Consider the following 15183-nt stretch of genomic DNA (forward strand, 5'->3'; position numbering starts at 1 on the left):
ACATTTCTTCTTCTACGCTTGCATTATCGGCAGAGCAGACGCTGAATGCGCACTTTCTTCCGGTTTGGTCTGCCGGCTTCCGTAGAATCGTGAGCGCGCATGGGGGCGCTATTAGGAAATCCTATACACTACTGTTTAGGCTCTAAAACGTTCTAAATGACTTCGTTTCGAGTAAATTCTGGATGCTACCCACTCAGGACACTTGGATTACATTGGACGAGCAGTATGGAGGAATATTGACACGTTTTTGGTGGACTTTTATGGACCTTTCTGCCTCGGGCGCCATAGACCTCCATTATTTGAATGTCAGCAGACAGCAAGAAGCCTCCCAGATCTCCAGATGCATTTGAGATATCAAAAAAGTACTCCAGAGTGTTGTTCAGCATGGGGGTGAGTAGAAAATGAAGGCTAATCATGTTTTGGGTGTACTATTCCTTTAAGGTTGAAGCAGAAGAATTTTGAGGATACCGTCCCATTCTTTAGTTGACAGATTGCTGTAAAAGTTGACAAAAAATGCAAGCGACTGTCCGCTGTTGTTCATCCAGGAGTCAATGACTCAATGCAATCTGCTTTATCTCATTAGATGGAAAACCTATAAACAAACTCGAGCAAAGTGCCTAACTTTACTGCTTTGTTTGATACTTAGGATAAATGTGAATTGATATTTTTTACATTTTATTCGACTAAATAAATCTTTATTTTCTTGCTACAAAGTGCCTTGAGACAGCATGTGTTGTGAATTGGTGCCCAATAATTAGGGAACTGAAGTCTATGAAATTATGAGTCTTAAAAACGGTCCATTGCTAGAAGGAAACATGATACAAAAAAGGTAACAAAATCAAAAATTTAGTATTTATTCTGTTGAAAGAAAAAAGTGAAAATAGGACACACACATGTCCAAAGTTCACACACACTTCTCTAAAGTTCAATCTGAGGCTGAAGGCTAGAGGAGAAAGCTGCAAAGTGCAAGAGCTATGAAAGGTCAAATCTGATGAAAATCTTGCTCAATCTTACATATTTTTTTACTGAAAATGTGGTTAAATCCAGGATATAAGGCGTCAGAGGTGATTAAGACAAGCAGACAGTAAGAGAAGATCTGCTGTTATAGTATGAGGAGAGGAGATGTATTTATAGTGAGATTACTCCAAAGCTTAGCAGGTCAAATGCTGAAACGGGTTCATCGGGCTGCACTTCTCACGCTTCTCTTCAGTTCTGATGGCGTTGAGTCATCAGAGCCTCTAAATACCAAAAGGATGCACACAGGAAAAACAAAATGCAGCGTAACCAGCGAGAATGTCAGCTCACTGGAACGAAACAAAGCAGCTACAGCAGCACTCTGAGAATGTGACATTTCTTCTCTTTGACTGACTGCTGCTGATTGACAGATTAATCTGTTAAACTTCAGACAAAAAAAAAAACTTTTATTGTCTCTGCACTACTTTCTGATAACTGTGATAAATAAAGTGTGATGCAGAGTCTGTGACAAGATTTAGAAGGTTTTTCAACAGTTCAGCAGTCTGATGGCTGTTGGGAAAAAGCTGTTGCAGAATCTGCTTGCCCTGCAGCGAATGCTGCAAAGCCTCTTCCCAGAGGGCAGCAGGGAGAACAGTCCATGGTGGGGGGGTCAGGGGTCATTGATGATGTTACGGGCTCAAGACATGCAGCGCTGTGTCTTTAAATGTCTCTAATGGAAGGAAGAGGAGCCCCAATGATCCTCTCTACTGTTCTCACCACTCTCCTCACTTTCTTCCAGTCTGAGGCGCTGCAGCCTCCACACCACACAGTGAGACAGCTGCTCAGAATGCTCTCCATGGTGCTTCTGGAGAAGGTTGGGAGGATGGGTGGGGGCAGGTGGGCTCTCCTCATCCTCCACAGGAAGTACATGCACTTTTGTGCCCCTTTGACCAGTGATGTGGTGTTTACAGTCTAGGTGAGGTTGTCTGTGATGCGCACCCCCAGGAATTTAGTGCCGCTGACCACCTCCAAAGCGGAGCTGTTGATGAGCAGTGGAGCGTGGTTAGGCAGGTTCTTCCTGAAGTCGACAATGCTCTCCTTCATCTTCTCCATGTTCAGGGTCAGGCTGTTATTTCAGCGCCAGTCCACCAGCTGCTCCACCTCCTCTCTGTAGTCCTGGCCGTTGTCGTCTCTGATGAGGCCCATCACCGTTGTGTCATCTGCAAACTTCACCATGTGGTTAGTGGTGAACCTGGGGACACAGTTATGTGTCATCCCATCATGTGGCAGCCCTGAGTGGAGCCTGTGCTTAGGGGGATAACTTGATAGGTGTTCTGTCCAACCTGGACTGACTGAGATCTGTTGGTGAGGAAGTCTAGCAGCCAATAGCAGAGGGGTGTATTGAAGCCCAGCTGTTCCAGTTTGCCCATCAGATGCTGTGGGATGATGGTGCTGAAAGCTGAACTGAAATCCAGGAACAGCATCCGTACGTGGGTGGAGTGTTCTTCTCCTCCAGGTGTGCCAGGCTCAGGTGGAGAGCAGCAGAGATGGCGTCCTCAGTGGAGCGGTTGCGTTGGTAGGCGAACTGGAACGGGTGGAATGTTGGCGGCAGACTGGAGACGATGTGTTCTTTAACCAGCCTTTGGAAGCACTTCATCATGATGGGAGTCAGAGCGACAGGCCGCTAATCATTGAGGGAGGCGACCTGAGGCTTCTTTGGGACTGGAATAATGGAGGCAGACTGGAAGCATGCTGGCACTACGGATTGGTCCATCCTTGTAAGCCCAGGTATGTTATCATAGCCTGGGACCTTTCTCGGGTTGACTCTCCTCAGAGTCTTGCAAACATCAGCTGTGATGAGGCAGATACCTCCTCTCCCTGATGTGAACGGCCTTCACTGCTAGAGTGCTGTTCAGTGCCTTAAACCTTCCAAAGAAGTTGTTTCGTCCATTCAGGAGGTCAGCATCAGCCTTCTGGATGCAGCCATGGCTCCAAACAATGCACTGAACATTTTATCAGGTCAGTGACTTTTACTCCAAGTCATGATCAGCCCCACATTCCTGTCACAAACTGTGTTTGCTAACTCTGCAGAGCGTCCGCCCGCTGATGCCCACCCAGTCGCTGAAATCCTTCTGGTTTGAAAATATATCCCATAGAAAATATGTCTGCCTGTATGAATATTGGATGCTAGTTTCTGAGGTCATTACAGTGAGGTCTTTAAGTGGAACTTTAAGGGGTGGCCTATAGGCTTCACCCTTAGAACTGGTGGGTTAACATCAGACCAGAACAGAATGGAGTCTATAAACGTCCATCCAGATCACAAAGCATCTGCTCACAGTGTGCCCTCAGCATGTGTAAATATGCGCTTTCAGACTCCCTGCTCAGCAAAGCAACCAAGGAGAAATTGTTGTTTCTGCGAATGATGAAGACAAAGTTTAAACACTGTAACAGTAAGAAGAGCAGAAGAACAGGAACCAGCTGATAGAATTCAGTAGCTGGATCAGCATAATGACGCAGCCCTTCGTGCATAAAGCGCCACTGCAGATGGAAATAAACTCTGACCAGTCGAAGTCTGATGAAACTCGGCTCAAGTTTGAGTCATTGAGTGAAATTAGGCCTCAGGTCATATGGTAGCATTTTTGTTCCCGTCACTTTAAAGCTGTTTACTCTAAAAGAGAAGTTCCCTTCTCTCTTTCTTTTTCCTCTGCCTGCATCTTCTCTAGATAGTGAACATATCTCCCAAACTGCTTACAGGAGGCACATAATACTATGAGATAAGTAATGAATGCACTTATGCTTAATTGGATCTCTCTGCACTGATCAAATGAACATATTTTTATTCTATGCCTAAAATAAAAGCCATCAGACTATCCTTGTGTATGATGTTGGTTTCTTCCTCTGTTCCTCTAACCCTTACAGAAGGTGCGCTGTAGTAGGATTATGTTTTAAAATATTGTGCGCACCCTTATGCAGTAGTACATAGAACACATTTTTGCAAGAATTAGTTTTCCAAGAGAACAAATAAAAAGTTTGAGTGAACTGGCGGACTGATGCTAAGTTAGCGGTGACCTTCATGCCTGCGAATCAGAGATATTCATTCAGCACTAGACAGACATTAATTTTTAATTCCTGAGCTGATCTCTGATATGGGTGGAAACTTGGGGGATGCGTGGTAGAAAGGTTTCAGATAGCGCTGCTGTAATCCAAAAAGAGAGAAGTTCCTGAAAGAACGGGTTACAGTGCGTAGATGAAAGCTTGTAAGCCAGACTGAACACCCCCCCACCCCCTTCCCAGACCGCAGACGAGATAAGGGTGCATCATTATTTAATGATGTGTGATGGTGCCAGTAGTCACAGAAAAATGAACAGATGCAAAGGAGCCTTGTTTCTTTTTAGAAACACTTTCAACTAGCTACATTCACTTTGAATTATTGATGTCCTGTGTTTCTCTGAATGGCTTCAACTCTTAGGGTCCCTGTTTTATTTCAGCAGCAACTTTGAATATCATGTCTACATTGTATTAGTCAAGCTTTTCCTCTTAAAAAGCCAACTACATTTAGATTTTTTGTTGATTTCCAAAGTACAACTTTGTCTTTCCTTTGATGGAGATAGAAGAATCCTGACTCATTTATCATTCTTTAAAATTTTGCTTTCAGGCAAACCTCCTTACATCAGCCAAAAAATTTCAAGGCCTGATACCAACCAACTGTGCACCCTGTTTTACGTATCATACTTCTCACTGCAGTGCTCAACTTAAATCTACTTCTTATCCCTTGATGTATATATATATATTTTTCCCCCCTTATTATATATATATATATATATATATATATATATATATATATATATATATATATATATATATATATATATATATATATATATATATTCAGCCCCAATATATATATTTTCTTTTGCTTCTTCCGCTGTATCCGGGGCCGTGTCTCCATCTGCTCTGGGGTCATCCCGTGGCGACACCAGGTAGGCTCAGAGACATAGTTCCTCCAGCATATCCTGGGCCTTCCACAAGGCCTCCTCTTAATAGGACATACCTAGACGCCTCCTGAGTGAGGCAACCAGGAGGCATCCGGAATACATGCCTTTCACAGTGGAGGAGCAACGACTATACTCCGAGTTTCTCCTGGGTCGCCACTATATAAAAACTAGAACTGCACTATTCTGGACCGAGATATCTTATGTATTTCCAGGGATCTGCTGTGGCCACTCGGAGAGTTTGTGGGTCTCTGCCCCGAGGGCCCCAATGACCATGGGTACCACTGATGCCTTGTCCCTCCAGGTTTTCTCCAACTCTTCTCTTAGCTCTTGGTATTTCTCTAGTTTCTCATGTTCATTTTTCAGGATATGGTCACTTTGTATTGCTATGTCAACCACAACAGCTTTCCTCTGCTTTTTGTCCACCACCACAATGTCCGGTTGGTTTGCCATTACCATTCGGTCCGTCTGTATCTGGAAGTCCCACAGGATCTTGGCTCGGTCATTCTCTACCATCTTTGGGGGTGTTTGCCACTTTGACCTTGGGGTTCCCAGCCCATTCTCTGCACAAATGTTCCTGTACACTATTCCAGCCTCTTGGTTATGGCACTGATCATGTAAGCTTTCCCTGCCAGCATCTTACACCATGCAGTTATGTGCTGGATTGTCTCATGGGCCACTTTGCACAGTCTGCACCTCGGGTCTTCTCTAGTGTGGTAGATCTGGGCCTTTATTTCTCTGTTGCTCAGGACCTGCTCCTGTGCAGCCATGGTGAGTGCCTCTATGCTGTCCTTCATTCTGGCTTTGTCTAGCAATTGGTAGGATTTCCTGATATCCACATCTTTGGTCATGTTTCAGTGGTCCATCCCGTGTAGGTGCTCATCCTCCCATGACAGAACCTCTTGCCCTTCATCTTCTGTTCCCCATTGTCTGAGATATTCACTGAGCACATCGTCTGTTGGAACTTTGTCCTTGATGTACTTATGGATCTTGGATGTTTTAGCTTACCTTATTTTTCTTCCCACAATATGTCCTTTGAATGGGCTGTCACTACCAGATCCGTCCCTGAAGCACGATCCATTCTGCGAATGCGCCATCAGCTCATTCGCTCATGCGCACCCAGGTAAACTTCCTGGTCGTCCTTGATTTTATTTTGTTAAAATTACCTAAATGACGTTTTCCCTCCCCAAAAATAGTAGAAGTACTAAAATATAATGTGTTAAAGGTTAATAATGTATTTCTTGAGAAAATAAATGCCTTAAAATCCTTTCTTTTATCAGGCGTCTCTGCCTGATCTGCACCGGAAATGGGATCTATGCTACTTCCGGTGGCTAACTTTTTCAGTCTTGGATTTCAACATAAATCTAGTGTTTTTGAGTTTTGTGTTTTCGTTTCCTTTGACCCTTATGCTACATAGTGCATAATCTAAAGAATGAAAAAACTAAAATGCAGATAAACGTGGTTTAATCATATTTCACTGGACTGCTCTGAGCATGTCTGATAATGACGTCAGAGAAGCAGTTTAAAAAAGATAATGTAAAAAGCATAAAAATTGTCTCACAAAAGTCATTTTTTACAGATGTGTATTAATATTCTTTAGTGAGTTTAGAATAGAAATAAGTGTTTTTAGTATCATAATTACATTATTTATGGACACCCGGATGTACTGTATATCTGTTCATGCATGCGAATTAGCATGACGGATTAGCCTATAAAAATGCTTGTTTTTCTAGATTCAGCTCCTATAATCCACTTACATCAACAAGACGTTACCCCCAACATTTTACAGCAAATCCCATTTTCACTCTGGACATAGTTAATGCATGTAAGCTGATGAAGATTCTCAGTCATCCAGGTCATAGTCATTCCGTAAGTTCAAAAAATATCCACTGGACTTGGTTTCCAAGGTTTGAAGACGTTTCTCCACCTCTCCAGGAAGCTTTCTCAATTCAAATGTCTGGATCCGCAGTGAGTTTGAGTCTTATATAGACAACGCCTTGTATCGCTTGGAAACATGCAAATGGTAACCGATGAATGGGTTGTTTGGTTCCATTGTTAGCCTGTAATATCTGAAACTGTTGGGATTTGGAGGTCTGTCCACTTTCTCCACCAGAGGGCGTACGAGGTCTCCTGGAGCTGGAGCTGATTGTACCACCTGTCGCTCGTTTGCTCATCAGGAGACCAGTATATAAGTAGGCAGAGGACGTCTCTCCAGTGCCAGAGTGTTTGCCAGTTATGATTAGCAAGCCTGAGTCAACCAGCCTGTCTGAATCTCTGACTACCTGAAAACCTGAACCTGAACCTGATCTGTTTTCTCCTCTCTGCTTCCTAGATTGAACCTGCCTGAAACCAGACACCCAGAAGAGTTTCTCTGTCGGAATCTGCCTGTCTGTTCTCTGAAGAATCCTGGAGTATAATCCCTGTCAAAGACCTGCCTGCCCACTCTCTGAAGAAACTGGAACGGAAACTCAAATCAGACCCTGCCAACACTCAAACCAAGCTCTGCCTCCGCCAAGCCCTCTGCCTGCCAACAGCCTCTGGACCCTCCTGGTTCCCCCCCTCTGCCGCTCAGCTCAGACTCCAGAGCAGGTACAGACCTGCATACTTTCATCTTTCGAATTACCTGGACATCAACTAACTCCTCTGTCCCCTCTGCAGTGAACCCACTCGTGACCAGTCCTGGATCTGATAACCCCTGGATCTGTTTATTGATTGTGCTCTAACTTCAAAAAATCTGAACTTTTTCCCAGTCTCTGAGTGTTTCTGCATGTGGGTTAGGCACCTGAAGCCCAACATGACAGAAACCTGTCTATGATTAATGCATGTAAAGCAGAATAGGTCAATTTCTAATCTGACCAATAGATTATCTTCTGATTGTTTGCTGTGTGCCCTTCATGAAGACTTTATGGCTTCATTCTCAATAAAGACTAAATATTATTTGACTTTATCCTGTAAAGTATGTTATTAGTTGAATTTTTCATGTGAGAGGATGTAAAAGCGGATGTGAAACCGTTTTGCAAAATTCATCCATCATCTGGATGTGCATCACAATAAAGGTTTTCCTAACGTCTGACAACCTTCTACCTTACATGTTTTCTACATTAAGTAACATCAAAGAACGGGCGGTGATGATTGGGGCTGAAATCAGGCCTTGGAACGCAATTTCTTTCAAAGGGATCTTCAAAGCAGAACACAAGTATTGAAAGCTAACCCGTAACCTATCATAGACATCCTGTTATGTTTCTTTTATCGTATAGAGGCTTTAAAGCAGCCTTCAGGCTTTCCATCATAGCTCACAATGAAAATATGACAGAGAAAAACCAACAGTAATGAAATGGAAAACAGCTTCTCTGTCCCGAAGGCTTCACTTCCATAAGGAGCATCATTTCAAGTACTTTTGTAATTTTTAAAGGTCTCCTCAGTGAGGGTTTCAAAGCAGTCTGGGTCATTTGGTTATTTATATTTCATAATCTTTTTAAATTTATTTTTATTACAATATTTGGAAGAAGCTCCATTTATCAATGCTCTTTCACCATTTCCATGTATTAAAGCTACAGAGAAAGAGTTCTCTTTTTCAATATTCCATCACCTCTGCGACTTTAAATTAACATTCAGTTAATTTAACAGGATTTCAGAATTTTTATGAAATTACTTTGCATTTGCAAAATAAACAAGTTTATGTCATCACCATCCTGAGTTTTTTGGGTTTTGATTTTTTTATGTTCTAATAATTCCCATGTGTTAACTGTGTTGTAACAACCCTTATCTTATACCTCTCAATATATATGTACTGTATTTTCTTATATGCCTTCGTTAATTTTGCACTTGGTTTGTATGATAGAGTGTTCAGATTCGGTACTGACCATGTTATTTTCCCACACATTTGTCTAAATGTTAAATGAGCTTAAAATGTACTTCAATATGCTTCTCTATCTGCGGGGCTTTGCTTTGTGAGTATACATACTTTTCCTTTAAATAGAACCCTGACTTGTTGGGCATAATATCATAAACTTATGGTGAAATTTTTTACTGACATGAATTGCTGTTGCTCCTTATATGGGCAGGAAGTAGGGAGTGGTTGAGAGTTTGAACACGTTGTTGCAGTGCACACAAGCCATTTATCAACAGGGTACATGTAAATAGGAAACATCTCCTGTCAACAAATAACATTGTTTTTGGCAGAAACATAGCATTTATTTCAAAGGTTCATTAAAGAAAGTACTCACCATCTATCAGGAAGTGAGAACACTTAATTTAAAAGTAGGGATACCCCTGTTAGGACTCCTGTCTGTGTGGTTTGTGTTTTGTGTGTTTGTCTTCCTTTCTCCACCAGGTGGCGCCTGGTCCTGGTTTGCCTCCTCTCACACCTGCGGAAGGTTACCTTGTTAACGGAGTGCTCTTAAGCTGCTGACTGCCACTGCCTCGATGCCAGAGTGTTTGCCAGTTTTGGGAAGTCATCCTACAATTGGATGTTTAGGACCTTCTCTCCCCTGGAAGGATCTTCTGAGAAACAAGCTGAACTGAGGATTCAAGGGTGTGATTCTGATCAACCCATTTCCCCAAGGAACGTCTGGGGCTTCTCTCTGAGCAGGGGATTCATCACCACTACAACCCATTCAAGTACCGTGGGAAATCTATATGGCAGTCAGCTTCTCCGTTCACCTACAAACAACCGCATTCTGGGTAAACCCTGTCCGCCCTGCATCGAATAAGACTAACACTGGAACACCACCACACCGACTGGAGTCAAAGAGTCAACCATTTTCTGGAAACGTGAATCTGCAATCTATTTCTCCAAGTTTCAGAATCAAATTTTCAACTGAGCCTGAACTAACCGCAGTGTCTTCCCCTCACTTTCCAGTTCCGGTTGAGCCATGTTAAGAGCTACACTGGATTCATCACAATCATCTCGATAAACCTGTTAAACTTTCCCCTGGTCTCTCTGTATTGGTTTTCTGCATGTGGGTCCGAGCTCTTGATAAAATCATGACAACCCCATAGATTAGGGCAGTTTGGGACTCCTTACATATATGTGTAGGAATATCGGCACTGATTACTGTACTACTTGCTCTACCTACTTAAATGTGTTATAATCTATTTCCAATCTAATGTGATTCTTATATTGTTTTAATGTGGATCCGCTGTAGAAATTAATTCCCAGAGTGTAATTGAATCAATGGTTTAAACCCTATTACCAATTTGAAGCTGCTAGTTTCAGGTCCTTCTGAAGCCCTCCTCAAGTCAACAGGAAACTATTTTGAGACCAAAGCAAATAAACAACCTCACCAGTTGAAAAGCTTTTGTAATGATAAGGTTGTTAATATTTTAAGAAACTCCTTGTTCCCATCTTAGAAAGTTTCTCACATGAGCTCTTCATACAGACCAAGAGCTCGGACTAAAGTAGCTGATATACTGATTTAAAATATGTGAATAGGTTGCTTTGTAATGGTTCAGTTTGCATTGTGACATTGTTGTTTTTAAAGCTTTTTTCCATGTGTGGTTTAATTTTAACTGGAAGGGTTCAGTGGCAGAGCCAAAGGGATAGTCGGGGTGACAATAGCCACCCCAGAACAAATCCTTGCCCCCCCTGTTGCCACAGCGCTGAAAACATTAATACTGTCTGAATTTTATGAAGATTTGCAAAGAAAATGGTCAAATTTCTCAGCGGACTTGTATGCATCCTCACGCAGAACTCTTCTGCTATACTTTTAATTGCTTAAGCTGACCTACAGGTCCTTCATGCTCCAAACGGCTACAAAACAGAGTGCGGCAGCAGCACACAGGATCAATGAAAAGCATTTCCTATCATACTCCTAGGTCTGGGTGCAGGACGTTTTTTTCCTTTCTCTCTCCTCAGCAGGGCTTGATGGGCAGGTGCTCTTTGTCTGAGGTAAGTATCACCCTTCTTAAGCAGCTGGAAACAGGAGGTTGGCTTCAGTTCATTAGTGCTCCTGCGTGATATAAACTGATCCTTTACCTAGCCTTGCTTTCTAATTTACCCCGATCCTAACCCCGCTCTCTGTTTGCTCCTTCACAGAACCCTGGATCCCAAGACTAGAACCGCTTTTAGAACTCACTTCACTCTCGACTTCACTCTTAAAACCCTCCTGCCTGAGCTCACCTGCCTGTCACCCTCTGACACCACCATCGGATATCACCAACCTGACCTGCAACATCCGCCCAGACCACTGGACATCATCCTGCCAAAACAGACGCCAAGTCTCCTTCTCAGTGAGTTACATCATTCAAACCAGCACTAACAAGTTGCTCACCTGTCACCATTCACCATTCAAGTCAGATTTAGAAGACCTTAAGCATGAGCTTCATCAAATGAGAGGTCTTCTTTTAAGAAGGGAGAAAAGTGTTATGATTCTGGCCTGTCTGCCTGCTCTGCTCTCCCTGTGAGCAATCATCTCCAGCTGCTGCCTGCTGCACTGCAGTGCAATCAGCAGAATGTCTCTCACCTGTGTTCAAGCAGTTATAAGACAGCCTGTGGCATCCAGACAGGGCCAGATAACAGCAAACCAACTAGCAAGCAGTTTCCAGCACTTAAAGTTACCTGACCAAGTCTTTGCTTCACGGATTTTCCCTTTTTGCCTAGCCCTTTTTGGATTTCTCTGCCCTCTGGACAACGACCCTGTTTCTGCCTCTTTGACTTCTGCCTCCTGCCAAGCTCCCTGTTCACTAAGCCTGAGTCTGGCTTCCTGGACCTAATTCCTGCCTCTGTGCTCCAAGCCACCCAACTGTTGGCCACCCAACAACAGTTTTAAGGAGCAATCTGCTCTATTCAAGCTGCTGAAGGGAGAACTCTTTTAAGGTTAGTGGTTTTGTTGGTTTCATGCTTTTCATTATTTGAACTCCTTCAAGCCACTAACCTTAATCTCCCTTCTTAGAAATCCCTGGCCCACGGTGGATGTGCTCCTGAAGTCCTGAGTTTTTAATAAACTGTGTTCTGGCTGAAACTTTGGGTCTTCTGACTGGATCATTACAAAAAGTGGAGAGAGACCAGTTTCTATACTTGAGTTTGTTGTGTTTTTGGAACCTTACAAAGAGGTTTTCATTAACTTTTTAGGCCTAGTGAAATTGTCCTTGTGATTCCAGTTAGCACTGCAAAAGACATTTCTCTGCGCTTAAATTAATAAAAACCCACCCTAGGACAACAATGGGAGATGATAGATTAAGTCACTCGGACAGTTTCTCAATATGCGTACTTGTGTGTTCTCATGTGCCTGTGTACTTGTGAAACGTCATCAGTCTCAGCCCTAGCACTGTTCCAATTCACAAGACAAGCAGACTGAGATTTGACAAAGTTCCCGGATGTTGTTCTCGCCCCTCCTTATTCACAGAGTATGAATCAGAGCAGACTTTTCAGATCTCGAGATTCAATTAAATTCAGTTTATTTTTATAGCGCCAATTCGCAACACATGTCAACTCAAGGCACTTTAAAGTTCACCAGATCATCCAGTCAAATTTATTCGAAGTTTTCTATCTAAGGAAAATCAGTTGATTGCATCAACTCATTGACTCGAATGCAATCCACACTAAGCATGCTTGAAGTGACAGTGGACAGGAAAAACAGACTAACAGCTGTCCCAGCATGCACTGCGGCAGCAGCTTCCAGGTTAGTGCTCACAGAGCTCAGAGTATTTAGTTAAAAGTTCTCTTTCTGTTGCTGTTGTTCAATAAAAGTACATTTTAAGATAATTTGAGGCGAGGACATTATACTTTTAAGCGTCACTATATGGCCCATTAACCAATTTAATGCGTAATTTCAAAAACTATTTCCAAAGCTGAGAGGATCACTGCAACCAGTGGACCTCTGAGGGTAACGGCAACCAGGTCTAATCCGCACCCGTCTGCAGTAGCCCTCTCTTGGCATAGTCGTGTGTGACGGACCGCTGGCTCTCATGGCGAGTTTTTTGTTTAATTTGCCAAAATATTCATTTGTTTTGTGTTTATCTGACTGTGTCGGCTATTATTCCCCCACTAAATTAAAAAAGTAAGAATTTATTATCATCTAGAGACTATTAATAACAGGAGCTGAATTACAGCTCCAGACGAGCCGGGCATGTGGTGATGTCATCAGTATGCATCTGTTCCAATTGACCCATATTTATGCTGCATGCTCCCGTTCTCCCCAAATCCACACTTGCCTGTGTTCTTCTCAAGAACATACTTGGCAAGGACACAAGTCCATACTCGCGTTCTTGTGAATTGAAAAATGGCCTCAGTGTTGAGTAAAGGAGGGCATATTCCTTAAATATGGAAGTCTCTGTAAAACATTTTTGCTTCAGCTCACCAGAACCATAGAGTTCTGCTGTTCTGATTGCTTTATGAACTTGTTTTCTTATCATTGGGCATTGGTCAACTATATTCAGTTTTAAAGAGCTGTATTGTTTTTTTTCTATTATTATTAGTCTTATGGTGCAGATTTAAATGTCTACCCCTGCTTGTCCTGTCTTGTTTTGACTGGTATAACTTTACGTCAAATTTTTCTTTAATATTGGATTTCATCAGTCCGTGGAGCACATTAAGTATTTGTTTATTTCAATTTCTCCTGTATACTTAATTCAAAATACATTTTGCGGAACATAATTATTGTTTGTGGTCTAACTGAACCCTTAATATATTGACCCCCTGAATAAGACCTTGCCACCGCTTTGCCTCCCTTGTTTTAAAAGCCTAGCTCCATCACTGGAAGGGCAGGTATTGAGATCTTCATTTTAATTTTTTTATTAAATGTTATGTCATCTGCAACTTTAGTGACATTTAGATTTAGGAAATTGGTGACTTGTTTAATCTGGTTTTATCCTCTGCATCCATTTGTGTTTTTTTTTGCTTTCATTTCTATTTGTTTTGGACATTTTGAATCTTCTTTTTGGGATTTGTTGGCTGGTTATCTGTATATCTTAAATAGAAGAAGGCAGCATGAATAAAAATACATTAAGGCAATTTGTAAGGAGTTTTTATCAATGCTCTGTGAGGCCGCCTTCATCTTGATATGATCTCCATACAGATGGATGTCTGTTAAATTTCATAATGTCATCATCACACATTCCTTCTTAAACAAGTTAATTTTATTTGATTTGATGGTGAGGAAATAGAACCCTAGACACTATCTATAAATAATATTCTAGTGTCTGAGCTTCAGGTGACCTCCTCTGTGCTGACATTAACTACATAAATAAGCACACATGACACACGGTTGTCATACATTAGCTTTTAGACTGCAAACAGATTGACGGCATGCCTCAGCATCCACTTACCTTCATGAGTGCTGGAGGCTGTGGGCAAGCTGACACTGATCCAACCTAAATATTCCAGCAGCTGGAATGAGTCATGGTGTCCAATAGGATGCACTAACTCAGCTGGACATTCAGTGGAAGGCTAAAAGCACTCTGACTGTGAAAACAAATCTGACTGGTTCGCTCGAGTCAGCTGAAGAAACTCTTGGCTTCTCGTCCTGCTTGCCTGTGTGAGTAACGAACTGCCTCTGTCAGATAGCTTTTAGATAGCTTTGTCATGTTTCAAGGCAAATATTTAAGCACAAATCTGCATCAAGAATCACTTCACCGCCCAAAGCAGAGAAAATCCCGAGGTCAGCAAACAGTGTGGCTGCATGCTCAACACAGAAGATTAGTTTTGACAGTGTTTTCCACTGATTGTAATGAAAACAAATTAGTTTTTGTGGAGAGAGAGGCTGTTAAAGCTCGGCCCCATGAGGGCAGTAAACGGCCTCACATAGCAGAGTATGACAAACTTAATTAAATAAGCTACACAAGTAGATAAATGGGAAGTTTCAACATTCAGCAGTTTGAGAAGGAATCAATGTACCAAATGTCAGCAGGTCAATCAATCAATACATCATTGAACTTTAACCCCATAATGTTAAGTTTAGTGCATTTTAATTGTGGGCCCAAATACAGAACTAAAGAGGCATAGATGATTTCTTGCAAAATTTAATAAAGTAGTAAAAGTTTTTGTTGAACCGATCGACATGAAAGTCAGGGACCAAAAAACTAGGAGACACTAGGGAGGAATAAACCTAAAGAAAGAAAACGCTCCAATAATGAGTAATTGAACAAGAGGTGTATATATGGGAGACAGAAACAATGGGAGGACTGATTAGCTGATAGGGAGCAGGTGGAGACAGAGGTAACTTGAAGGAACTAAGAGAAAAGGAAAGGACATTAGGAGGCAAAAGAGAATAACCAGGGGGAACAACAGGATCTAATT

General features: G+C 42.1%; 1 long non-coding RNA gene across 1 annotated transcript in view; it reads right to left on the reverse strand.

The window, feature by feature from the left end:
• Window positions 1-14308, reverse strand: part of LOC119776086 — a 42071-nt gene extending 27763 nt beyond the window's left edge. Inside the window, exon 1 of the long non-coding RNA XR_005279731.1 lies at window positions 14214-14308. This is a non-coding gene — a long non-coding RNA (uncharacterized LOC119776086). The remainder of the gene's footprint in view (window positions 1-14213) is intronic.
• Window positions 14309-15183: the final 875 nt, after the last annotated feature.

The sequence above is a fragment of the Cyprinodon tularosa genome, unplaced genomic scaffold (genome assembly GCF_016077235.1).
Source record: "Cyprinodon tularosa strain WSP-4 unplaced genomic scaffold, ASM1607723v1 ctg908, whole genome shotgun sequence".
In the NCBI taxonomy this organism is placed as follows: domain Eukaryota; kingdom Metazoa; phylum Chordata; class Actinopteri; order Cyprinodontiformes; family Cyprinodontidae; genus Cyprinodon; species Cyprinodon tularosa.